At 40.9% G+C, this 25,805-nt stretch overlaps 1 protein-coding gene and 1 long non-coding RNA gene across 7 annotated transcripts in view; one reads left to right on the top strand and one right to left on the bottom strand.

Annotated features, from left to right (window-relative positions):
* The window catches only part of LOC149970343 (uncharacterized), a 77,474-nt gene extending 68,421 nt beyond the window's left edge, over positions 1–9,053 (bottom strand). The window contains exons 1-2 of the long non-coding RNA XR_016493196.1: positions 8,915–9,053; positions 8,492–8,553 (exon numbers count right to left, since the gene is read on the bottom strand). This is a non-coding gene — a long non-coding RNA (uncharacterized LOC149970343). The remainder of the gene's footprint in view (positions 1–8,491; positions 8,554–8,914) is intronic.
* Positions 1–25,805, top strand: part of LOC110510194 (bifunctional heparan sulfate N-deacetylase/N-sulfotransferase 1) — a 144,538-nt gene that overhangs the window by 26,257 nt on the left and 92,476 nt on the right. For 2 of the 6 annotated variants that reach the window (XM_036968305.2, XM_090226498.1), the window contains exons 2-3: positions 4,812–4,995; positions 21,726–21,814. The exons of 1 other annotated variant lie outside the window; for it this stretch is intronic. The gene's annotated coding sequence lies outside the window, so the exon portion shown is untranslated. Of the gene's footprint in view, positions 1–3,571; positions 4,263–4,811; positions 4,996–21,725; positions 21,815–25,805 lie in introns of those variants that run through there. 3 more of the 6 variants (XM_036968304.2, XM_036968306.2, XM_090226497.1) reach the window with 2 other exon arrangements.

Here is a 25,805-nt window from a genome sequence, read left to right as displayed (position 1 = left end):
ACATGTTGTTCGAAGGGCAAATCGAAAGTAATGAAGATGACACAAGTTGTGTTTCTTTATAATCATAGATGGATTTAACCTCTGGGATATTCGGGACGGTAGCATCCCACCTCGCCAACAGCCAGTGAAAGTGCAGGGCGCCAAATTCAAAACAACAAAAATCTCATAATTAAAATTCCTCAAGCATACACGTTTTTTTACACCATTTTAAAGATACAATTCTCGTTAATCCAGCCACAGTGTCGGATTTCAACCACATGATTGTTAGGTCACCACCAAGTCACAGAAAAACACAGCCATTTTTCCAGCCAAAGATAGGAGTCACAAAAAGCAGAAATATTGATCAAATTAATCTTCATCAGATGACACTCATAGGACTTCATGTTACACAATACATGTATGTTTTGTTCAATAAAGTGCATATTTATATCCAAAAATCTAATTTTACATTGGCGTGTTATGTTCAGTAGTTCCAAAACATGCAGTGATATTGCAGAGAGCCACATCAATTTACAGAAATACTCATAATAAACATTGATAAAAGATACAGCTATTATACATGGAACTTTAGATAAACTTCTCCTTAATGCAACCGCTGTGTCAGATTTCAAAAAACCTTACGGAAAAAGCATATCATGCAATAATCTGAGTTTGGCGCTCAGACTAAAACAGCCAAACAGATATCCGGCATGTTGTGCAGTCAACAGAAGTCAGAAATAGCATTATAAATATTCACTTACCTTTGATGATCTTCATCAGAATGCACTCCCAGGAATCCCAGTTCCACTAATTAAATGCATATTCTAGCTTTTACGGCCGAGTAGCACGCAGTTTACTCTGGGCACCTTATTCATCCAAGCTACTCAATACTGCCCCCCCCCCCCCAGTCACCAAGAAGTTTTAACATGAACAATTTTTGGCATTTGGGATTGTTTTATTTCACCTTTTATTTAACCAGGTAGGCTAGTTGACGACAAGTTCTCATTTGCGACCTGGCCAAGATAAAGCAAAGCAGTGCGACATAAACAACAACACAGAGTTACACATGGAATAAACAAACATAGTCAATCATACAATAGAGAAAGTCTATATACAGTGTGTGCAAATGAGTTAGGATAAGGGGGGTGAGGCAATAAACAGGCCAATATGGCAAATTAAACACTGGTGTGATAGTTATGCAGAAGTTGAGTGTGCAAGTAGCGATACTGGTGTGCAAAATAAATAACAATATGGTGATGAGGTAGTTGGATGGGCTATTTACAGATTGGCTATGTACAGGTGCAGTGATCTGTGAGCTGCTCTGACAGCTGGTGCTTAAAGTTAGTGAGGGAGATATGAGTCTCCAGCTTCAGTGATTTTTGCAGTTTGTTCCAGTCATTGGCAATGGAGAACTGGAAGGAAAGGCGGCCGAAGGAGGAACTGACTTTGGTGGTTACCAGTGAAATATGCCTGCTGGAGGGCGTGCTGCGGGTGGGTGCTGCTATGGTGACCAGTGAGCTGAGATAAGGAGGGGCTTTACCTAGCAATGACTTATAGATGACCTGGAGCCAGTGGGTTTGGCAACGGACATGAAGCGAGGGCCAGCCAACGAGAGCATACAGGTCGCGGTGGTGGGTAGTATATGGGGCTTTGGTGACAAAATGGATGGCACTGTGATAGACTGCATCCATCTAGCTGAGTAGAGTGTTGGAGGCTATTTTGTAAATGACATTGCCGAAGTCGAGGATTGGTAGGAAAGTCAGTTTTACAAGGGTGTTTGACAGCATGAGTGAAGGGTGCTTTGTTGTGAAATAGGAAGCCAATTCAGTTTTACTATGTATGTATGGAATGTAAAACGAACCGGACCAAATGGAGAAACAAATAATCAAACCCTAATTCGAGCTTTAGCTCAGAACTGTGTGAAAATGACCTTTGTGTGCATTGAGGACTGGCATGTGAGATGAGTTCAGAGCACGTTTGAGGAGCAGCCAGTTAAGTGTTGGGGCTGAGCCTGAGACCAAACCTTTGGGTGGCTCTATCAGAATAAGCTTTATTTGCTAAGTACATTTTCACATACCCGGATTTGACTTGGTGAAGTGGTGATGCTAGCAATAGGCTAAATGTACAGACTTAATATAGAGGAATTTACACCATCTCTAGATATAAACAGAATATAAAATAATTTTGTCTCAAGTCATGTGCTGCCTCACTGAGCACCACATAGATAGCTAAGTACATTAGCATGGATGGATTCTCTGGGCGATATGCTCCTTGGCAGTTCCACAGAGCAGTGAAATTCTTTCTCCAATTCCTGCCGCTCTTAAATGCATTTATTTAATCTGGTTTAGGATGATCTTTTTTGCAAAGATCTGTGTGTGCGTGTGTGTGAGAAAAAGCGAGGGAGGAAAATTAAATGAGTAGCCCATTGAATTATGATTCCTTCTACCTTCATTCCTTCCACAAATGTGATTGCATTTCTATGCATGCATATTGTATAGGCTTTTCATGTCTGGAATTGTCATGCTGGTCGTATTATCCTGCCGTGTCTGTCAATATGACTCTCTCGCTTTCTTTGATTTTATATATAAAGCCACATTGATAACATCCATCACTTCACAACCCCAGTCCTGGTTGGAATAACAGAAGAGATTTAGCCAATGAACACTGTTGTCTCAGGGAGAAGGTCTGTCAGGGGTCAGCATGTCTATGGGAGAATCTCATTTTAATTTCCTTGATTCCTCAAGTTTTTCTCTCTTCACCTTCCCAAAACCCATTGAATTAGAAGGTCAGAGGGGAGGGACCTCCTTTCTTCTCATCCAATGGGTTTTGGGAAGGTGAAGAGAGAAACTTGAGGAATCAAGGAAATTCAATTGAGTCTCCCCATGTCCATATCAAGTCACTTGCTGGCAGTTTCCTGAGACCACAAGATCTTCTCTGCCTGACCTGCTGACAACCAGCCAGCATGCCTCCTCATGGTGACAACTTTACGTTGCACATCACATGTCAGCTCGGACAGTGGGCACAGAAGATTAAAAAATAAATAAATATATATATATACTTATTCCATTGCGGGAGAGAGAGGGGGATACGGGTAGCTTTTGGAATTGGGAGGGTTATTTCGGCTGTTCAGGGCTAGAACCCCATTATCTGGGGTTGGCATCCGTCATTTTTAGAGTATTGTAACCCTTTGTAGGTGAGAGAAGGGGACAGGCTTAAACTGCCAACACTAACAAAACCATTAGCATCAGCTGTGAGCTCTGACATAATCTGTCAACAGTCAGTAAAATAGTATGATTGTTTTGGCCTTGGTTTCAGGATATGAGGAGTATACATTCTGGGCCCCCCAAAAAATATATGACTACTATCCCAAATTCTCTCTCTATCCCTACAAATATAGGCTGCCGCTTACAGCTATCAGATTTTTCAAAATTATGTTTGCAAATAAACAGCAATCCAAAACACCACCGGCCTTGAACACAAACCACTGTCAGAAGGATTGACCAGTTAACAGTACAGAAATGAGAATGGTTACTCCTCCAATGGTTACTCCTCCACATTCTTCCCACGACAACCCAGGGAGAAAAAAAAATCCCTCTTTGAAAATGTTGAGCATTTCCTTTCCAGATAGACTAGACTGTGGATTTGTTCTCTCTGAATGGGAAATATGGGGAGCAGATTCAAACAATGGTCAGACACATCAAACTACTTAGTTCTTTAGAGGATTCCTAGAGAGGACTACTTAGTTCTTTAGAGGATTCCTAGAGATGACTACTTAGTTCTTTAGAGGATTCCTAGAGATGACTACTTAGTTCTTTAGAGGATTCCTAGAGAGGACTACTTAGTTCTTTAGAGGATTCCTAGAGAGGACTACTTAGTTCTTTAGAGGATTCCTAGAGAGGACTACTTAGTTCTATGATAACCTAAATCATATAGCACATACGAAAAGACGTGGCCTCACTATTACCACAAAGGAAGCATGTAGTTTAGGAAAAGTGTGTCTGTGTGTGTGGATCAATCCCTCCCTTCCTCTGGGATGTAGCTGTATGTTCCTCAGCATTGCCACACTAGCTCTACCAACAGTGCTGGCCAGCACACAACTGGTTGGAGTTAGACTGATTTTTGAATAGTACTCGGTCAGGTAATGTGTATTTATGAAGATGATGAGTAAGGGAGTTTGACGTATCTTTTTATATTCCCGATCACGCTTTCATTCTCAATACTGCGCTAGTATGCACATTCCACAGGAGATGGGCTTAGTGGTGAGTTGACCCAATTGTAATCTGGTAAGTGCTCTTTTTAAAGTGGCACCCTTTCCTTTATCTTAAACCCCGGTGGGTTTACATAATTAAGTCTTGTTGCTGTAATGTTGATTCGCAGTTGGCTGTACAGTGTGAATATTGTCCATCACGTTAAAATATCACAGTACAATCAAATGTGTAATTCAATGGTTTTGAATGTAAATTTGACATCTTCATAAGTATTGTTCAATCTGATACAAGCTATTAGCATGACTGGGGGTGTGTAGGCTAAACCCCCCCCCCCTGTTTCATAATGATCTACAATGGAGCTTTTACTCTTAAACCAATGTTGCTCTGTATGTTCCAGACTCTTCTAATATAATATGCCACTTAGCAGATGTTTTTATCCAAAGCAACGTACAGTCATGCCTGCATACAGTTTCTACGTATGGCTGTTCCTGAAAATAGAACACACTATTCTGGAATTGCAAGTTTCAGTCTACCAACTGAGCTACAGAGGACCTCTTTTTTTTAAAAGTTTTTTTGTTGTGACATCTCATTTATTAAATGTCGTCTACTTCTGTGTTTTTCTAGGCGTGCCTGTCTGGTGTGTCTGTGAGGAACATTAGTCTATATCACCAAATACACCAGGGTCCTCTGACCTGACCTGAAGCCTGTTCATATCTGATGCTCTTTCAGAAGAGAGAGTACCACTGCACTGTGGCTGGAGATTTTGTTTTAAGGAAGAGAAACCCCCCCCCCCGCCGTTTGGAAAAGGGTAAGAACTTGTCTTTTATTCTAACGAGCGTCCTGTTCAGGGACTGTACACTAACATTCAAAAGTTTGGGGTCACCTAGAAATGTCCTTGTTTTGAATGAAAAGCTAAACAAAATTGTACATTACAATAACATCAATTTGATCAGAAATACAGAGTAGACATTGTTAATGGTTTTAAAAAAAACATTTTTTTTAAAGGATCTCGTACAACACTGTACTGCTCCCTTCACAGAGCAGCGCAAACTGGCTCTAACCAGAATAGAAAGAGTGGGATGCCCCGATGCACAACTGAGCAAGAGGACAAGTACATTAGTATCTAGTTTGAGAAACAGACTTTTCACAAGTCCTCAACTGGCAGATTCATTAAATAGTACCCGCATAACACCAGTCTCAACAGTGAAGAGGCGACTCCGGGATGCTGGCCTTCTAGGCAGAGGTCCTCTGTCCAGTGTCTGTGTTTTTTTTTGCCCATCTTAATATTTTATTTTTATTGGCCAGTCTGAGATATGGCTTTTTCTTTGCAACTTTGCCTAGAAAGCCAGCATCACTGTTGACGTTGAGACTGGTGTTTTGCGGGTACTATTTAATGAAGCTGCCAATTGAGGACTTGTGAGGCATCTGTTTCTCAAACTAGACACTCTAATGTACTTGTCCTCTTGCTCAGTTGTGCACCAGGGCCTCACACTCTTTATATTCTGGTTAGAGCCAGTTTGCACTGCTCTGTGAAGGGAGTAGTACACATCATTGCATGAGATCTTCAGTTTCTTGACAATTTCTCGCGTGGAGTAGCCTTCATTTCTCGGAACTAGAATAGACTGATGAGTTTCAGAAGAAAGGACTTTGTTTCTGGCCATTTTGAGCCTGTAATCGAACCCACGAATGCTGATGCTCCAGACACTCAACTAGTCTGTAGAAGGCCAGTTTAATTGCTTCTTTAAATCAGAACAACAGTTTTCAGCTGTGCTAACATAATTGCAAAAGGGTTTTCTAATGATCAATTAGTCTTTTAAAATGATGAAGTTGGATTAGCTAACACGACGTGCCATTGGAACACAGGAGTGATGGTGTTTGATAATGGGCCTCTGTATGCCTATGTAGATATTCCATTAACAATCAGCTGTTTCCAGCTACATTAGTCATTTACAACATCAACAATGTCTGCACTGTATTACTGATCAATTTGATGTTTATTTTAATGGACAAAAAGCATCAAGCTCCCTCACGCTCCAGAAACAGGAGAGAGGTTCCCTCCTGCCACATTCTCTCGGACAAGGCTTACTGTCATCCTGGGTGGGAGGTGGACTGATTTGGATGGCGGAGGTGGCAGGTCTCCTGGAGGAGCATTCAGCACTGAAACAAGGGGCGAAGAGTGAACGCTCGGCCTCCCTCCCTAATAAGACAAAGCACCCTGTGCTTAAGTGAGAGGTGGAAGTGCCTGTACCTGTCACTTGCCGTTTGGGTTGTGTGCCAGTGGTATGCTAGTAGCAGCCTGTTCAGCAGGCATTCTAACCTTGGGGGCTTGATCTGGCTAATTTAACACAAAATATCCCCTGTCAAAACTTGGGTTCGAAGTTCGCACCGATATTGGATCACATCGAATGCAGGAAATACAACATTGGGTTTCCAGTGCAAATGGATTGACTATTTCAAAATGAGGAACTAAAATAGAGTAGTCGGAGGAGCTTGCCCATTTGGGACGTTGCCCACGGTACTTGATCTGTCTAGCTGCTCAATATGGATTTGCTTTGAGTTTATTAGTTCTCAAAGAGATGTCCATTGTGAACAAATACAAAGTTATAGTACTACACCACATGTAAGATCTTTGACTATTCGTGTGTACTGCATTACTAAAAGAAATGGAATTTGGCTCATAGGCATTTTGTGTATTTCAACAAGTTTACATTTTCTTCACCTTCTGTACGTTAGGGAAGAAGTGGAGGAGAATGAATTATGAACTTTCATGAATAATTGAAAGTATTTGGCAGAATTTATTAATTAATGTGTGAGAAAGGCATCTCCTAGAGCCGTTTACTGTGCTGGGACTAACTCACAACACCGCCTGATTCTGCAAGGCTGCTTCAACCTGGAGAATGATTAGCCAGTCAGGGCGGACGGACCTTTTGTCAAATGATGCATATTTAAGACCTCATGAGACAGTCTTACGTCAGATGGCGTTACTCCTACGCAACGCTCGTCCCTCAACCGATCGGTCTTGTAGGATGTGGAAGTTTTATATATTAAGTATTTGGATACTCCCGAGTATCTACCATTCAACAATGAAAACATAATCACTGCGTTCTCGTATGACTCTCCATGAAATAGGCAGAATAACTAGAAAAATTATTACAAATGTGACAGTGATTTAATAGTTTGCCCTTGTGAGAAAATAAAAACTAAGCGGTGGCTTTCTCTTGCATAAATGATGTGCTAGGACAGTCAGTCTCCAGTGCAATGACTTCAACTTGACCATCTGCTTAGCTTACTGTTGTAATGTTAGCTAGCTACACTGAGCAAAAATACAGTTAAAGTTGGAAGTTTACATACAATTAGTTTGTAGTCGTTAACTCGTTTTTTCAACACCTCCACAAATTTCTTGTTAACAAACTATAGTTTTGTCAAGTCGGTTAGGACATCGACTTGTGCCTGACAAGTAATTTTTCCAACAATTGTTGACAGACAGAACATTTCACTGTATCACAATTCCAGTGGGTCAGAAGTTTACATACACTAAGTTGACTGTGCCTTTAAACTGCTTGGAAAATTCTAGAAAATGATGTCATGGCTTTAGAAGCTTCTGATAGGCTAATTGACATCATTTGAGTTAATTGGAGGTGTACTTGTGGATGTATTTCAAGGCCTACCTGTAAAACGCAGTGCCTCTTTGCTTGACATAATGGGAAAATCAAAAGAAATCAACCAAGACCTCAGAAAAAAGACCTCCACAAGTCTGGTTCATCCTTGGGAGAAATTTCCATACGCCTGAAGGTACCACGTTCATCTGTTCATCTGTACAAGTATAAACACCATGGGACCACGCAGCCGTCATTCCCCTCAGGAAGGAGACGCGTTCTGTCTCCTAGAGACGAACATACTATGGTGTGAAAAGGGCAAATCAATCCCAGAACAACAGCAAAGAACCGTGTGAAGATGCTGGAGGAAACAGGTACAAAAGTATCTGTCCACAGTAAACAGTATTTTAACCTTTCTGATCTCCCCATCCCGGATCCGGGTTCGTGAATACAGACTCAAGCTCATTACCATAACGCAACGTTAACTATTCATGAAAATCGCAAATGAAATGAAATAAATATGCTAGCTCTCAAGCTTAGCCTTTTGTTAACAACACTGTCATCTCAGATTTTCAAAATATGCTTCTCAACCATTGCAAAACAAGCATTTGTGTAACAGTATTGATGGCTAACGTAGCATTTAGCATTAGCATTCAGCTGGCAACATTTACACAAAAAAACAGAAAAGCATTCAAAAAAATCATTTACCTTTGAAGAACTTCAGATGTTTTCAATGAGGAGACTCTCAGATAGCAAATGTTCAGTTTTTCCTGAAAGATTATTTGTTTAGGACAAATCGCTCCGTTTTCTGCGTCACGTTTAGCTATGAAAAAACCCCTGTATCCAGGATTGTGTAAATCTATCAGCAAGCTCATTAGCATAACACAACGTTAACTATTTATGAAAATCGCAAATGAAATGAAATAAATATGCCATCTCTCAAGCTTAGCCTTTTGTAAACAACACTGTCATCTCAGATTTTCAAAATATGCTTCTCAACCATAGGAAAACAATAATTTGTGTAAAAGTAGCTAGCTAGAGTTAGCATTTCGCGTTAGAATTTAGCGTTAGCATTAGCGTTAGCACGCAACATTAACAAAAACATAAAAGCCTTCAAATAAAATCATTTACCTTTGAAGAACTTCTGATGTTTTCAATGAGGATACTCTGTTAGATAGCAGATGCTCAGTTTTTCCAAAAAGATTCCTTGTGTATTAGAAATAGCTCCGTTTTATACATCACATTTGGCTACCAAAAAAAATCCATAAATTCAGTCCTCAAAACGCAAACTTTTTTCCAAATTAACTCCATAATATCGACTGAAAACATGGCAAACGTTGTTTAGAATCAATCATCAAGGTGTTTTTCACATATCTCTTCATTGATACATCGTTCTTGGACACATGCTTTCTCCCCTGAATCAAATGGTAAAGTAGAAGCAGCTGGCAATTGCGCACCGAATTCGACGCAGGACACCAGGCGGACACTTGGAAAATGTAGTCTCTTATGGTCAATCTTCCAATGATATGCCTACAAATACGTCACAATGCTGCTAAGACCTTGGGCGAACGACAGAAAGTGTAGGCTCATTCGTTGCGCAATCACAGCCATATAAGGAGAGAATGGAAAACAGAGCTTCAGAAATTCTGCTAATTCCTGGGTGATGCATCATCTTGGTTTCGCCTGTAGAATGAGTTCTGGGGCACTTACAGACAAAATCTTTGCAGATTCTGAAACTTCAGAGTGTTTTCTTTCCAAAACTGTCAAGAATATGCATAGTCGAGCATTTTTTCGTGACAAAATATCGCGCTTAAAACGGGAACGTTTTTTATCCAAAAATGAAATATTGCCCCTAGAGCTCTAACAGGTTAAAAAAATATATATTTCTTTATTTAACTAGGCAAGTCAGTTAAGAACAAATTCTTATTTTCAATGACGGCCTAGGAACAGTGGGTTAACTGCCTGTTCAGGGGCAGAACAACAGATTTGTACGTTGTAAGCTTGGGGATTTGAACTTGCAACCTTTCGGTTGCTAGTCCAACGTCCTAACCACTAGGCTACCCTGCCGCCGCATATCGACATAACCTGAAAGGCCTCTCAGCAAGGAAGAAGCCACTGCTCCAAAACGCCATAAAAAAGCCAGACTACGGTTTGCAACTGCACATGAGGACAAACGTACTTTTTGGAGAAATGTCCTCTGGTCTGATGAAACAAAAATAGAACTGTTTGGCCATAATGACCATCATTATTTTTGGAGGAAAAAGGGGGAGGCTTGCAACCCGAAGAACACCATCCCAACCGTGAAGTACGGGGGTGGCAGCATCATGTTGCGGGGGTGCTTTGCTTCAGGAGGGCCTGGTGCACTTCATGGCATCATGAAGGGAAATGTGAATATATTGAAGCAACATCTCAAGACATCAGTCAGGAAGTTAAAGCTTGGTCGCAAATGGGTCTTCCAAATGGATAATGACACCAAGCATACTTCCAAAGTTGTGGCAAAATGGCTTAAGGACAACAAAGTCAAAGTATTGGAGTGGCCATCACAAAGCCCTGATCTCAAGCCTATAGATAATTTGTGGGCAGAACTGGAAAAAGTTTGTGCGAGCAAGGAGGCCTTACAAACCTGACTCAGTTACATCAGCTCTGTTAGGAGGAATGGGCCAAAATTCACCCAACCTTGTGGAAGGCTACCCGAAACATATGACCCAAGTTAAACAATTTAACCTGTCTACGATACTGGTTCCCAATTGGGGATCAACCCTCCCACGTTCAGCTGAAACGGTGGCGCATGGAACGCAAAAATATTCTTAAAAATATTTAACCTCCACACATTAACAAGTCCAATAGCTCAAATTAAAGATAAACACCTTGTTCATCTAGCCAGCAAGTCAGATTTCTAAAATGTTTTACGGCGAAAACATAGCACATATATATGTAAAACCACCACCAGACACAGCTCATTTCAATAGCCAAAACATGCAATCAACAAACGCAGGATTAAAAAATAAATCGCTCACTAACCTTTTGAAAATCTTCATCAGATGACAGTAATATGACATATTACACAGTACATATTTTTTTTTTTTCAATAATATGCCATTTATATCCATAAATGTCCATTTACAGTGAGTTCACCTTCAGAAATTACTCAAAAATGCCCGCAGGAAATCTATGTAGCGCGGCAAGATAACGTAAATAGACATCATAAACTTTGACTAAATATACATGTTCTACATATAGTTAGAAAGATACACTGCTTCTTTATGCAACCGCTGTGTTAGATTTATTTTTAACGTTACAGAAATCGCACACTATTCCATATGCTGAGACAGCGCTCAGTTCCAAGCTACATTTCCACGTAATGTTGGAGTCAACAGAAACACAGATTTAAGCATAAATATTCCCTTACCTTCGATGGTCTTCGTTCAGAATGTTCTGGAAGGCTTCATACTTACCCAATACATCGTTTGGTTTCAAGTCTTGCGTCTTTGTATTAGCTACTGCTAATAACATCAGCTGAAATGCACCCAAAACGTCCTCTGGTCCGGAAAAGTTGCGCATCAAAACTTCAAAATTACACATTATATGTCGACTAAACAGGTCAAACTAAGTGCAGAAGCAAGCTTTATGATGTTTTAGACACGCAAAACAAACTTCAATTCAATCGGCCATCGTCTGCCCTTCTCTTGAGTGCTGGAACAAAGGAATGGCTGGGACCAATTCGCGCCCATACGCACAGCCTATTCTCTCGTGGCACGCACTAATTTCACTCCCATAGGGTCAATTCTCGCGGGATTTGAACGATTCAAAGCTCTAATGAAAGAGGACATCTAGCGAAAGAGATAGAAAGTGTCCCCAGAATCATAACTGGTTGGGAAGGGTGGGGGCCATGACGTCAAAGTTGCTCCAACTTTCATGGCCACAAAAACTAGTTTGGAAGAATGCCTGCCCTGTGAGTTCTGCTATACTTACAGACATAATTCCAACGGTTTTAGAATCTTTAGAGTGTTTTCTATCCAATAATAATTTTTATTTGCATATATTAGCAATTTTTGACAGATTTTTTTTCCAGTTTACTAGGGGTACCCAATCTCTCCAAAGGGGGCGTATGTCTGCCATATCCTTAACAGGTTTGGCAATGCTACAAAATGCTAATTTAGTGTATGTAAACTAGAGGTCGACCGATTTTCAAAACAATCGGAAGTCGGTATTTTTGGAACCGATTTGGCCGAATTAAAATAAAAAATTGTTACATTTTTAAAAAAAAAATAATTTTTTTTTTACACACACCTTTATTTAACTAGGCAAGTCAGTTAAGAACACATTCTTATTTTCAATGACGGCCTAGGAACGGTGGGTTAACTGCCTCGTTCAGGGGCAGAACGACAGATTTTCACCTTGTCAGCTCGGGGGATCCATTCTTGCAACCTTACAGTTCACTTGTCCAACGCAATAACCACCTGCCTCTCGTTGCACTCCCCAAGGAGACTGCCTGTTGCGCGAATGCAGTAAGCCAAGGTAAGTTGCTAGCTAGCATTAAACTTATAAAAAAACAATCAATCATAATCACTAGTTAACTACACATGGTTGATATTACTAGTTTGTGTCCTGCGTTGCATATAATCTCACTGAGCATACAAGTATCTGACTGAGCGGTGGTAGGCAGGAGCTACAGGGTTTTTTGATCTCACAGATTACAGTGACATCTCTCCCAATAGGAATACATAGCCTGCACCACAAAATTCAGCCTGAAGCCTATATGGGTTATGAATGCCGTATGAACCTGTCTTCGGTACCAGTCCATCAGGCCACTATGAGGTCTACCTATGTCGAATCTAAGCTTCCTGGACCAACCGGAAGTGGTTAAAATGCCCCTAAAAGTGTATATCCATACACTGCCTGCAGTTTGATAGACATAGTGCATTCAACCCTGTGTAGATCAGTCAATTCTTAACGTAAAGACTTAAAACTCGGGATTCTGTAAGTGTCTATGTAAATCAAGACGTGTTTACTTATAGCTTCCTGTGCCAACCGGAAGTGCCTTTAATTGGGTCACACTCTGTTTCGAAGGGTTAAAAAAGTCACATCTCTCCAAAACTTCATATGTGTGACTAGGTAACCCTTCTGAACTGTAAATCAGTCATTAATCCCAACAGATGTCAAAGAAAAGCTCCCTCACACACACACAGGAAGGATGGAGTGATAAAGTGCGGTGCTTAAAGACACAGAGAGCAGGAAATGGCATTACCATAATCCCTAGGCCGTACCGAGTTCAACGAGATATCCCGCTTGACCGTAGCTCGCTCGGTCTAGGCGCAGCGACCATTAGAATAGTAGGCCCAAAATGAAGCCTGCACCACAATGTCATTTGCTTTTGGGTGACAGTGAGAGAACCGTGAGAAGAAAGATTCCACCACATGAATGTTCCTAAGGTCCTCCCGATCTGAACAAGCCTAACCTTGACCGTGTGGCATTAACCCTTAACAGTAAAACAGTGTTTTTTGATCTCACAGATTACAGTGTCATCTCTCCCCATAGGAATACATTGCCTGCACCCCTAATTTCAACCTGAGGCCTATGTGGGTTATGAATGCCGTATGAACCTGTCTTCGGTACCAGTCCATCAGGCCACTATGAGGTCTACCTGTGTTGATTCTAAGCTTCCTGGACCAACCGGAAGTGGTTAAAATGCCCCTAAAAGTGTTTACCCATACACTGCATGCAGTTTGATAGACATAGTGCATTCAACCCTGTGTAGATCAGTCAATTCTTAACGTAAGGACTTAAAACTCAGGATTCTGTAACAGCATACCCCAATGAGGATATGTGGTGACTTATAACTTCCTGTGCCAACCGGAAGTGCCATAATTGGTGTCTCAGGGGCTGTTTCGAAGGGTTAAAAAAGTCAGATCTTTCCAAAACTTCATATGTGTGATTAGGCAACCCCCATGAACTGTAAATCAGTCATTTTTCCCAAAAAAATTCAAAGGAAAAAAAAAAATCACACTAAAACACAACTTGGAAGGAGGGACGTATTGGGGTGCGTAGAGACAGACAGTGGCTGCAATAGTTAGCTTTGTTGGAGCTAAAAAAGAACCGTCGGACCTAGAGTTCCGAAACTTTAGAAACCTGTTCTAGACCTCCCGTCGATGGTGCGTGGTGAGTTACGTGGCTCTAGAAGGTTCTCGGACCGAGAAACAGCCTCGTACATTTGCAATAACTTCAATTCATTTTTGCATCACAAAAATGACGACATTTAGAAATGTCCCAGAGTTGCAAGACTAGGTGCATTGCGAACGTCTCGGCCCATATAGACAGACCCCAACGTTTCTGTCCGATAGCTCATTCAAGGACCCCGTAGCAAGTCATGGAAAATAGTGGATTTTCAGCACCAATTAGGGTTTTTCTCGGACACCAAATGACCTATCGAGCCGAAACTTGGGATTCGGGGTCGCCGCAGCTAAGCCAACACATAACATAAGAAATGGACCCGCAGCTAGAACGTAACTACGTGTTTTATGGTTTTTTTATGGTTTGAACCGAAGGCGTTGTGAATTTTGGGCCAGCTCTGAAGTATGTAATAGTTGGCTACTAAACGAGTTGGAAAAAGTGGGTTTGGTGTCAGTTTGTATCAGTTTGGTGGTCAGAATGATATCTAATTGACTGATGGACTCTTGTCCACTTGACTCTTGTACATTTGCAATATGATTCTATAGTGAAAAAACATCACCAAAAGCGACATTCTGAAATCAACCCAAACGAGCGATTGAGATGACCCAGAATCACTGCAAAGCCATCCCGAGTTCATCGGGCCAGTCAATTTCACATTCCTGCAGGATTTTTATAGCATGACAAATTCGTGATGGTACCTGCCCATTAAAACATATTGCAAATGCACAGTGACTTTGAAAAAGTAAGGAAACATAAACAAAAAAACATAAAAAAATGTTTTGGGTAACCAGTTGCATATTTTAGATCACAAGATGACAAAGGTATAGTTTGAGCAAAGTAAAGCTTGAATTTTGAGCATGACAAATTCGTGATGGTAGCTGCCCATTAAAACATATTGCAAATGCACAGTGACTTTGAAAAAGTAAGGAAACAAACAAAAATACATGAAAAAAAATTTTGAGCATGACAAATTCGTGATGGTACCTGCCCATTGAAACATATTGCAAATGCACAGTGACTTTGAAAAAGTAAGGAAACATAAACAAAAAAACATCCCATAAATTTTTGGGTAACCAGTTGCATATTTTAGATCACAAGCTTGAATTTTGAGCATGACAAATTCGTGATGGTACCTGCCCATTAAAACATATTGCAAATGCACAGTGACTTTGAAAAAGTAAGGAAACATAAACAAAAAAACATCCAAAAATTTTTGAGCATGACAAATTCGTGATGGTACCTGCCCATTGAAACATATTGCAAATGCACAGTGACTTTGAAAAAGTAAGGGAACATAAACAAAAAAACATCCAAAAAATGTTTGGGTAACCAGTTGCATATTTTAGATCACAAGCTTGAATTTTGAGCATGACAAATTCGTGATGGTACCTGCCCATTAAAACATATTGCAAATGCACAGTGACTTTGAAAAAGTAAGGAAACATAAACAAAAAAACATCAAAAAAAAAATTGGGTAACCAGTTGCATATTTTAGATCACAAGATGACAAAGGTATAGTTTGAGCAAAGTAAAGTTTGAATTTTGAGCATGACAAATTCGTGATGGTACCTGCCCATTAAAACATATCGCAAATACACAGTGACTTTGAAAAAGTAAGGAAACATAAACAAAAAAAATCAAAAAAATTTTGTTGCACATTTTAGATCATCAGTTGCACGGAGGAAAATCGTTACTTTTGACTTTGACTTTTGACTTCCTATGACATCATATTGCAAATGGAGAAAACATATGCCTTATGCACAAGTAAAAAAAAAAAAAAAAATATGATAATAAAGTATGACTAAAGTATGTTGATAAAGTTCTTATACATGTGTAATTGACACAAAAATCGAAAGAATTTTGAAAAACGGTCCAGAAAGCACTTTTTTAAGGATGTGTGAAGTTTTTTACCAAATTTTGACATTTTTGACTTTTGACTTTTGACTTCCTATGAAATCATATTGCAAATGGACAAAACATATGCCTTATGCGCATGTAATTAAAAAAAATATATATATGATGACAAAAGTATACTCATACAGTTCTTACACATGTGTAATTGACAAAAAAATCGAAAGAATTTCGAAAAAAGGTCCAGAAAGCACTTTTTTAAGGGGTTTTAAGATTTTTTTTTTATTCTTTTTTTCAAATTTTGGCTTTTGGATGTTGACTTGGGTGCCATTTGCAATATGAAAAGCCCCGGTGGAACGCACACGGGGCGTGTTGGAATTTTGAAGTGTTACAATTGGCAATTGCCATATGGCATTTGCAATATACTTTGCATGAATCAACGCCAAATTGGGTGGTATTGGCCATCGTGTACATGGCACATAGTGCACTTTTACTTTCTTCTCCAACACTTTGTTTTTGCATTTTTTAAACCAAATTCAACATGTTTCATTATTGATGTATGATATTAAGTTAAAATAAGTGTTAATTCAGTATTGTTGTAATTGTCATTATTATATGCCTTTTTTGGTCCTCCCAATAATCGGTATCGGCGTTGAAAAATCATAATCGGTTGACCTCTTCTGTAAACTTCTGACCCACTGATGTGATGAAAGAAATAATAGCTGAAATAAATAATTCTCTCTACTATTATTTGTACATTTCACATTCTTAAAGTAAAGTGGGGATCCTAACTGACCTAAAACAGGGAATTTTTACTAGGATTTGCCAGGAATTGTAAAAAACTGAGTTTAAATGTATTTGGCTAAGGTGTGTAAACTTCCGACTTCAACTGTATATAAACGCAACATGCAACAATTTAAAAGATTTTAATGAGTTACAGTTCAAATAATCAAATCAGTCATTTGAAATAAATTCATTAGGTCCTAATCTATGGATTTCACATGACTGGGAATGCACACATGCATCTGTTGGTCACAGATACCTTAAAAAAAATGGCAGGGGTGTGTATCAGAAAAGCAGTCAGTATCTAGTGTGACCACCATTTGCCTCATGCAGCATGACACATCTTCTTCGCATAGAGTTGATCAGGCTGTTGACTGTGACCAGTGAAATGTTGTCCCACTCCTTTTCAATGGCTGTGCAAAGTTGCTGGATATTGGCAGGAACTGAAACACGCTGTCGTACATATCGATCCAGAGCATCCCAAAAATGCACAATGGGTGATATGTCTAAGTTTGCAGGGCATGGAAGAACTGGGACATTTTCAACTTCCAGGAATTGTGTTCAGATCCTTGCAACATGGGGCCGTGCATTATCATGCTGAAACATGAGGTGATGAAGGCGGATAAATGACAATGGTCCTCAGGATTTCGTTATGATATCTCTGTGCATTCAAATTGCCATAGATGAAATGCAATTGTGTTTGTTGTCCGTAGCTTATACTTGACCATACCATAACCCCACCTCCACCATGGGGCGCACTGTTCACAACGTTGACATCAGCAAACTACACGCTGTCTGCGCTCTGCCCGGTACTGTTGACACCGGGATTAATCTGTGAAGAGCACACTTCTCCGATGTGCTTGTGGCCAACTTTGGTGAGCCTTTGCCCACTGAAGTCAGTTACAATGCTGAGCAGCAGTCAGGTCAAGACCCTGGTTTGGACGAAGAGCAGGCAGATGAGCTTCCCTGAGACAGTTTGTGTTTGTGCAAAAATCCTTTGTTTGTGCAAACCTGCGGTGTCATCAGCTGTTTGGGTGGCTGGTCTCCGATGATACCGCAGGTGAAGAAGCCATGTCCTGGGCTGGCATGGTTACTTGTGGTAATTTATTTTATCTGGCAACTGCTCTGGTGGACATTCCTGCAGTCAGCATGCCAATTGCAAACTCCCTCAATTTGAGACATCTGTGGCATTGTGTTGTGTGACACAACTGCACATTTTTGAGTGGGCTTTATTGTCCCTAGCACAAGGTGCACCTGTGTAATGATCATGCTGTTTAATCAGCTTCTTGATATGCTACACCTGTCTGGTGGATGGATTATCTTAGCAAATGATAAATTGGCACTTTCAGGGATGTGAACAAATTTGTGCATAACATTTGAGAGAAATAAGATTTTGTTCTTGGAAAATGTATGCTATCTTTTATTTCAGCTCATGAAACATGGGACCAACACTTTACATGTTGAGTTAATATATTTTTTTCAGTGTAGCTTTCTGTCATACTGTTAAACTCCCGAGCTGACAAGGTAAAAATCTGTCGTTCTGCCCCTGAACAAGGCAGTTAACACCCACTGTTCCCCAGTAGGCTGTCATTGTAAATAAGAATTTGTTCATAACTGACTTGCCTTGTTCAATAAAAATATAAATGTTTGAAAAAAATGGCGTCTAAATTGTTTGAGGTTACCATACATTGTTTACCGGATTTAATGTTTAATTCAGTAATGACTCTAAATAGTTATGGCTATCAGTTTTTATCGGCAATAAGAAACTGCTAGCCATTGGCTGCTAAATAGCGGAGAACTGCTAGCTAACTGGCACAAAACACAGTTGCCAACTTCGTGAGTACAGAACCGGCATACTAAGATAAAAGAAATGTGACACTGTGTGTAAAGGGTAACACATTAGTGCAGGAAATGAAAATGCTGGGATTAAACAATTAACTAACTATGCAAATGAGCAAAAGCTGTGTGCATTAAGGAAATAGACGTCTGGCTCAAATGGAAGCCTGGCACAAATAAGCGCCTTTTTAAGCCATTAAAAGCTCTGGCTATTATTAGAAGTTTACTGTAGCTCGTTAGCTCTACTTTGTAAATTCACTCTGGCTATCTACTCCGATTTCAGAGCACTCTCGTCTGAGCGTGCCAGAGCACAGAATAACTGATGAATTTATGAACGCTCCACACCTGTTGAATATGGCCGCTGTTAGTAAATATCTGCAAAAAAGCATAGTTAAATTGTTGCCACCAACATTAGCCAGTTAGCTTGGGTGCTTGTCTGCCGTTGTGAGGTCAGAACGCTCGGATCAAACCTACTCTTCGGCCGGCGTGTCCAGTGTGCGCTCTAAACGCTCCGAGAGCAAAACACTCTGAATTTACAAACGGACAATCTGACAACACTCTCTGAATTTACGAATGCACAGAACAAATTCACTAACACACCTATTGTGTGTGCAGCACTAAGTAAGTAGCTGGTTCGTTAGCATAATCTTTTCAGTGACCGGCCCAGCTAGCAGACTAATGTTGGACAAATTTATGCTGGCTTTAGTGTCCATTGTCAAACTTGAAATACGGCGTTTTGAAGCACAACCGTTCTTAGCCAAATGTAAAATGTGACGACTGAAACGGATACATTTTAAACTTTTATGGGGCAGAAATGGGGTTCAGCAGACGGTCACCTAGGTAATGTTTTTAATGTTAGACAGCCGTTGTAGCCGGACTTCTTTTGATCTATACCATGACCCTTTGCGAGATACGAGACAGATCAGTGCAGGCGCTGTCAGACAATGCTCATCAGGTCCTTTGAACCAGTATCTTGGTAAAGGCACAGCCAACACTCAGCTACTGTAATGACCAACAGATGCTCCCCATTGTGATTAGTTGACTTGACTGTTGGCTTATTTTCTAGTGCACACGTCTTTGAATTCTAATGAAATGGGCTTTTGAGAAAATGGATTGTTTGCTTTATGGTCACTGGCACTGACGGGTAGGCCCAGGTCACTGTGCATTGATTTACAATGTAGCTTTGTTTTGGTATTTTAACCTGCTTTCAATTTGTTCTGTGTTTATTTTCCTATTTTTGTTTTAGGAGGAAATGTCAGAAGGACTTATTTTTTTCCTTAAGTTTTTAGAACCCTGCGTCTCATAGGAACATCCCCAATGCCAGAGTTTCCCAAAGTCGGTCCTGGGGACCCCAGGGGTGAACTTTCAGTTTTTTGTCTTAGCACTACAGTTGATTTTAGAAATATTCAAAGCTTGATGAGTTGATTATTTGAAACAGTTGTATAGTGCTAGGCCAAAGACCTTTTGGGGTCCCTAGAATGGAATTTGGGAAATGCTGCCCTATTGTTATGTTTAACTCCATTAATTAATATAGTACTGTGGACCCTCATTTGAAAAACACCTCACTTGCATCTGCTCTGTCTGCCCGCAGACAGAAAAAGGACCCCCGGTCCAGACGAGGTCAGAGCAGGGCACGTGACGTCTACGATGTGTCTGGCTGTAGCCTGGGCGCCTAGCCTCTGTCCCTGACTCAGTACCTGTCCCTGATTCAGTACCTTTGGCTCTCAGGGGCCTCGTTCCAAACCGCCTGCTCAGAGCTTTTATAACCCTCAGAGGGGACTTTAAAACACAAACGCTCATGCAGTAGAAAAGATGCAGAGGACAGCCACTAAACTGATGGGACCCAGGTGGCACTAAACTGATGGGACCCAGGTGGCACTAAACTGCAGAGGCCACTGTGATAGTTCATAGTGACAGGCCAGTTAGAAGGTTGTCATTTGCATGCAGAAAGGGTTGATAGAGCTGAGTAGACAGTCAGTGCTCAAGTGTGAGTTTTACTTGCCTTTGGTTTTACCCCTGAAAATGGGCCTCTGCTCAGGCAGGCTACATAAACGTTTAAGTTACAGTGGGTTGGGGGGGCGTGGTAACCAACAGTGTTGCTATGTCCATGTGTCCATACAGAATCATTAAACTATCTTACACACTCAATCTGCCCATAGTTCATCAGGATGTCATGGGAAGTAGGCATGCAGAGCTGACTTCTCATGGCCCAGCTTTATAGTGGATGGAGCCTTGTCAGTGGAAGTAGTAGGCCTAAATCACATCCACGTAGCCTTGACACATAATTACAGAGGAGGCTGTTAATATGGTCTCTACAAGACATTAGCATCTCACACTGGACCCAAAGACACTTGGCAAGGTTTTTTTTGAGGAATCAGTGGGGAGGCGAACGACACAAAACCCAACACTTTAAGCAGGTTATTCTGAGCATCGGCAGGACAGCATTCTTCTGTGGCGTTCTTTCGATCCATGCCCCCTCGACAGACAGCGGGCTGGCAGATGGTCTGTCTGTGTGGGTGAACGTTGCTCTGCTGTGCCCTCTACTTCTCCCCATCCGGCCAGCCTTTGCATGTCATCCCTGTTCTCCCTTGTTTGCCCTGATTGATGGATTGTGTTGCGAGCAGCTAGTTCTTCTGCAGGTATGTGCTGCAGCACCTGGTTCAGTATGACAGCATGTCGTCCCCACCAGCCGTCTCTAAATTTGACTGGAATGTGTTCCAGAAGAGGGGTTGCTTTGCTGCCTAGATATCAGAACTGGTCCAGCTGTGTCTCTTGTTAATGAGAGCACAGCAGTGCTCCCAAGTTGGACAGTAGTTGAAGCCTGGTGATGAAAAGCTAGGCTACCCATTGAGACCAGATGAAGGGAAGCGAGAATGGAAGAATGGTCTTCTGAGTGAGCTGTTGCTGCTGATTAAGATGCTTGATCCTGAAGCCTTGTTCCGCACACACATGGCCTATCATACTATAGTAGCTCTTTGGGTTCCATCTCTGCTCCCTGAGCATTAAGGCACTCTTCACAACATGAATATTTTACTGTACGATCAGAGACAAATTCTGACACGTGGGAGGTTGGTTCCGTATATTCAAAAAAATATAAATAAAGCAGCAACATAAGATGTTGAACAACTTTGTTGGTTATGCTGGGGAAGAGGGAGGGAGAGTGGAAATGTTTCCTTCAACCCCCCCCACGGCACTGCTCAAATGAGACCCCACCAACACTTTTTCTTCAGCTGCGATTCAACTCAATTATCTGAATGGCTGAGTCGCCTGTACCCTTTTCATAATGGCTTGTTGTGTTTAGGAATTCTCGGCATGCTGACCATTTACAATGGAGGGGGCCACATTGAACCACCCCTGCCTCACCTGTCTCCCTCAGCACCAAGCCAAAAGGTGACTCTTTTGTTTACCCCCCCCCCCCCCCCCCCCCCCCCCCCTAATTCTCTCCCTCACCGTTCCCCCTCCTCTCATGCTCCCTCTATTCTCCATGCCAAATCTCATGCCAGTCTTCTATTCTCTAAAGGCCTTTTATTTTGTTTTGGAACTGCTATGTAGTAGGTCTGGTATTCTTTTTATAGAATGATGTGTGCATATGGTAGTTATGTAAGGATATTTTATCTGGTAATCCTGCTTTAGTCACATATGCTCAAATTGGTGGCTTGAGCTGTCTGAACTGGACAATCGCCTGTTTCCTTTCCCATTTTATGTTTTTCATTTGTGATAGTTCTTTCGGGAATTAAAAGAGCAGTCGTGTTATTTGTCTGGTTTTCTCATATTCCTCTAATGCCAACTGATTGTGTTGTTGTGAGAACGTTGTTCACATTCATTGAAATTCTAATCTCTTGACTTAGAAAAATTGGAATGTTCATTGAATCAAAGTAGACCATGTATCACGGGATAAAGACTTATTTTCCTCCATTCTGTTAAATGGCTTCTATGCATTTTGCCTCCAACTTCATGTTTTTTTTAATAACACATGGGTTGTTTAGGATTTAAAGCTCACGGCAGAGTTTTTCCTTTCCTTTCTATCTCAGGCTTCCAGGACACTGGAGCTATGTCTGTGTCAGGAGCACTGAAAGGGGACTGGTGAAAAAAAACTTTCTCTGTTCTGACTAAATCCATGGTCCTTTTCCACTTAATCACCTTCTCCCCGTGGTGTGTTCCAGTCAGCTCCCTCTGAACATGCCTCATCCACCGGCATGTTATTGCAGCCTCCTCTCCACCAGACACCGCTCCCCATGCGTTTTGAATCCATCAACCCACCCCTCGTCTCCTCTGTTCCCCAACGGTGACACCATCGGAGCAGGGAAGTGTAATGACCTAAATTGATGTACTTCAGGGTGAGACGACACCATTTAAGTGAGGGATGCAGCTGCCATGAAGCCAATCGCTCCCTAGTGCATTGGTCCTGCTCGCTTCTCCAGTCCCCACGCCTTGTCGTCTTAACCTCCAAGCTCTGGGCAGTGGTGTAACTTTGTATCACTGTGTGACGCGAATAGTGAGGCCACACTGAAGAGTCAGACTCTAGTCGCTGGGGGGTATTCAACCCCACAGATAATAGAATGTACGGAATGCCCTCTTCCAATCTCTCCCTGTATATGCTGTGGATTGCAATGGGAGCTGACATTTTTTTTTTTTATATAAGAATTTAGTCAACATACGTAGTTGGAAATACCTCTAGGGCTTTATCTTATCATGGTGGACACAGAAACTATGGAGAGGAAATGGATGTTTAGTAGTATTCAATATACTAGCACAGTGCTCTCTTCTAGGTCATATCAGGTGTTAAGGAGACTTCTTAGGGATCAAATCCCGTTAACGGGATCGATTTCACAACATCCGGTGACATGGCAGAGCGCCAAATTAAATTATTAGAAATATTTAACTTTCATACAATCAGAAGTGCAATACACCAAATTTAAAGCTGTACTTCTTGTTAATCCAGCCACCGTGTCAGCTTTCAAAAAGGCTTTACGGCGAAAGCAAACCCATGCTATAATGAGGACAGAACCCCATCAAACAAACACAGACAATCATATTCCATCCCGCCAGGCGCGACACAAAACTCAGAAATAATTATATAATTCATGCCTTACCTTTGACAAGCTTCTTCTGTTGGCACTCCAATATGTCCCATAAACATCACAAATGGTCCTTTTGTTCAATTAATTCCGTTGTTATATATCCAAAATGTCAATTTATTTGGCACATTTGATCCAGAAAAACACCTGTTCAAACTCGCGCAACATGACTACAAAATATCTAAGTTACCTGTAGTCTTTGTCCAAACATTTCAAACAACTTTCCTAATACAACTTTAGGTATTTTTTTAACGTAAATAATCAATCAAATTTAAGAGGGGATAAACTGCGTTCAATAGCAGATAAAAACAAAGTGGAGCGAGCACCCCTAACAAACAGTACACAACACTCGACCCTTGTTCTGAACAGCCCTACTTCTTCATTACACAAAGGAAAAAAATCAACCAATTTCTAAAGACTGTTGACATCTAGTGAAAGCGATAGGAATTGCAAGCAAGTGCCTTAGAAATCTAGATCCCCATAGAAAACCCATTGAAAAGAGTGACCTCTTTTCAATGGGTTGGTTTGTCCTCAGGGTTTCACCTGCCAAATAATTTCTGTTACACTCAGACATCATTCAAACAGTTTTAGGAACTTCAGAGTGTTTTCTATCCAAATCTACTAATAATATCCTAGCTTCTGGGCCTGAGTAGTAGGCAGTTTACTTTGGGCACGCTTTTCATCCGGACGTGAAAATACCGCCCCCTAGCTTAGAGAGGTTAAGGGGAAATACACTAGTGTCTACAAATAGCTCTCTAAAATCAAATCAAACTTTATTTGTCACGTGTGTCGAATACAACAAGTCTAGAGGGGGTACAGGGGGTACTGAGTCAATGTGCAGAGGTACAGGCTTTGTGCCCACTGACAAAGCAAGGCTTACACATTCTGAATGACTGATTTAAACAATTATTGTATTCTTCAGGGTCAAAATATAAATATATAGCTATTGAGTTTAATCTGATCTAAGTTTAAGCCAATATCAGATGAAGATGAGGGCTATTGTTTGGTGTGTTTGCTCAGGGTAAGAGAGGAATTATAGAGTGGAAGTGAAAAGGTGGGGCAGTCTCCCTGCGTTGTGATTGGAGAAGCCAAGAGTGAGTGTCATTGATCTGGATGTTGGAGATGCGTGCTGCAGCCCGAGGTCATCCCTAGTGTTTCAGAACTGAATTGCTGATTCTAGAAAACGTGCAATCCTAAATCTCACCACGCTCTCTTTCTGGGAAAGGGCCGGCATGTAATCAACACGTTTCAGATGCCGCTGTGCACCTTCAATCGACTTTTGAATGCAGCCCTATTTTTCCTCCTCTGTTCTTATTTACTGTGCTCCGTTTAAAGTGAGAGCGTAGTTATTTTATCCTCAGTTTGGTACAGAAAAGTCTACACTTGTAGCAGTTTTACTGAGCTAAATGTCAAGGTCAGTAGAGTACAGATTATAGGCCTCATGGATCATTTTTAAGGAACCCCATGAGGCTTTGTCAGAGAGGGTTGGATGTGAAAACAGAGTTATGGGAGACACATCCCCCTCACCACAGCCTTAAGAATGTATGGTATCTGGTATTTAATAAAGTACTGGTATGCAGTCTCCATAGGCAACCCTGCTAATGGATATAATGAGGAGCAGCCCATGCCTGTGGTTCCAGCACTTACACCATTTCTATATCAATCAATCAGTCAAATGTACAGTGGCAAGAGAAAGTATGTGAACCCTTTGTAATTACCTGGATTTCTGCATAAATTTGACATAACATTTTATCTGATCTTCATCTAAGTCACAACAATAGACAAAGAGTGCTTAAACGAATAACACATAAATTATTGTATTTTTCTTATCTATATTGAATAGATCATGTAAATATTCACAGTGTAGGTTGAACAAAGTATGTAAACCTCTAGGCTAATGACTTCTCCAAAAGCAAATTGGAGTCAGTAGTCAACTAACCTGGAGTCAAATCAATGAGACGAGATTGGAGATTTTGGTTACAGCTGCCCTGCCCCATAAACACTCACAAAATTTGAGTTTGCCAATCACAAGAAGCATTGCCTGATGTGAACCATGCTTCGAACAAAAAATCTCAGAAGACCTAAAATTAAGAATTGTTGCATTGCATAAAGCTAGAAAGGATTACAAAAGTATCTCTAGAAGTCAGTCCATGGTAAGACAAATTGTCTAAAAATTGAGAAATTTCAGCACTGTTGCTAGTCTCCCTAGGGGCTGTTGTCCTGCAAAGCTGACTGCAAGAGCACAGCGCAGAATGCTCAATGAGGTTAAGAAGAATCCTAGAGTGTCAGCTAAAGATGTACAG

The sequence above is a fragment of the Oncorhynchus mykiss genome, chromosome 29 (assembly GCF_057628025.1).
Source record: "Oncorhynchus mykiss isolate SJ-2025 chromosome 29, ASM5762802v1, whole genome shotgun sequence".
Classification (NCBI taxonomy): Eukaryota; Metazoa; Chordata; class Actinopteri; order Salmoniformes; family Salmonidae; genus Oncorhynchus; species Oncorhynchus mykiss.
The sequence above is the reverse complement of the archived record's forward strand: the minus strand, read 5'-3'. Positions and strand labels throughout refer to the sequence as shown.